Consider the following 1,888-nt stretch of genomic DNA (forward strand, 5'->3'; position numbering starts at 1 on the left):
TTTTAATTCATTAAATCACAAAAATATTTAGAAATCACCATACAAGCTTTTGTCCAAAAATCCCAGGCATTTTTGGAAACTTTTATCAAGATAAATTTGTATCAATTCAACCTCTCTTGTGTATAGCTTAAATTGAGGACTTTATGATTAAAAATCGTTTATCGAAATAGTGATTTTAGCCTCATTTTTCAAGCAATTTAAGTACTTCCAATTGGATTTTTGTCCTTATTTCAGCATTTCTAGAAATTTCATCATATTTTGATAGTGCAAGTCGTGGTAGTGGTGGTGGTGTGATATGTGCAAATTTGTGCTTTCGGTTAGTGATTAATTAACCTGAAAAGGTGATTTTTGAGCTTGTTATTGCCATGAGTCATATGACATGACTTTTATACTTTTGAAATACAATATTTCCAGTGGGTTTATTATACTTTTATGCTCATAATATTATGGTGCATGTGTGTGCTCAAAATGCATTTTTGCAAGCTTTCAGTTTACGATTTCAAGCATATTTTAACAAGTTTTGATTTAAGCTTTATATCCTTGATATTTTGTGAATTTTTCCAGAATATTTAACATCAAGATTAACATATTTTTCACTTATGACAAGCCTAGCTTCATCTCATAATCCAACAACAAATCCAACCTTCTTAAATCTAGCAAACATATAATTATCTCAACTTTTTAACAATAAATCTTTATCTTACTTCTATTTAACAACATAAAAAAATATTCTTTTATGAAAAATTCCAAAAAAATATATATAAAAATCATATAAAAACATATTCATCTTTTCATGCAAAAAGTCCCTTTACAAACTATCATCATATAACCATATTTTTTGATGCAAACTTTCATAGATCTAACAACACAAATCAAATACATATTTTTATGAAATTTTCCAGAAAATATAACTTCAATATATATATAAATATGACCATCTTTCAAAGAAAAATTCATTTTAAAAGTTATATAATTTATATCTACACTTTTGGGTCTTAAACTAGTTAAATCCTTGGATCTTTCTTCATGGATTCAACATGCATGAGCATGGAAAGAAAGATGTTATCAACTTTGTCCTCATCAAGTGTATATTAAAAAAAAAAAATGAAGAAAACATAATCTTTTGATAACACCTTTTTAATATAAACAAGAACAAGATTAAACTAGTAAAAAGATGAAGATATATACCCTTGAAGAACACTTTGAGATGAAGAAAAGAGGGCAGAAAATCGTGGCCTTTCTTGCACCAAATAACCCTTATTCTAACCTCACAATAACCCTTAAACCTTAGATAAATACAACCCTTACTTAACCTTGCAAGAACCTTTATTATTACTATGAATTTATATGAGTTTTTGCCTTGCTTTTTACTCCTTTTGGCTGCCGAAAATGATGAAGAAAATAGGAAGAAGAAAGAGTTTTTTGAGAGAAAATAAAGACTAGTGTGTGAAGAGTGTGTGAGAAATGAGAGTTCCAAGACTAAAAAGAGTGCATGTAAATTCAAAATGGATTGTGTGTGTGTGGGTGAAGGGGGGGACAACCAAGAGGGGGAATGAAGGGGTTTTTACTTTTTTTTTTTTTTATAAAGTGTAAGTATATATATGTGTGTGTGTGTGTGTTTGTATATATTTAGATGGATGTTTGTATTATAAGTGTAATATGTATTTGTTTGTTTGTATAAGTTAGTTAGTTAGTCTAGTGTTTATATATATGTGTGTATACATTTTTGGTGTTTTAATTTGTTACATGGTACATTGGTTATAAATCTTGTATATATATTAAACATGTATACATATACTTATTATTATTCAAGCATTTTATGTACATAAAGTACTTACAAATTTTTCACGATGCTCCTACTATATATTTCCATGACCAAATATTATTT

Source organism: Erigeron canadensis, chromosome 2 (assembly GCF_010389155.1).
Source record: "Erigeron canadensis isolate Cc75 chromosome 2, C_canadensis_v1, whole genome shotgun sequence".
NCBI classification, from domain to species: Eukaryota; Viridiplantae; Streptophyta; class Magnoliopsida; order Asterales; family Asteraceae; genus Erigeron; species Erigeron canadensis.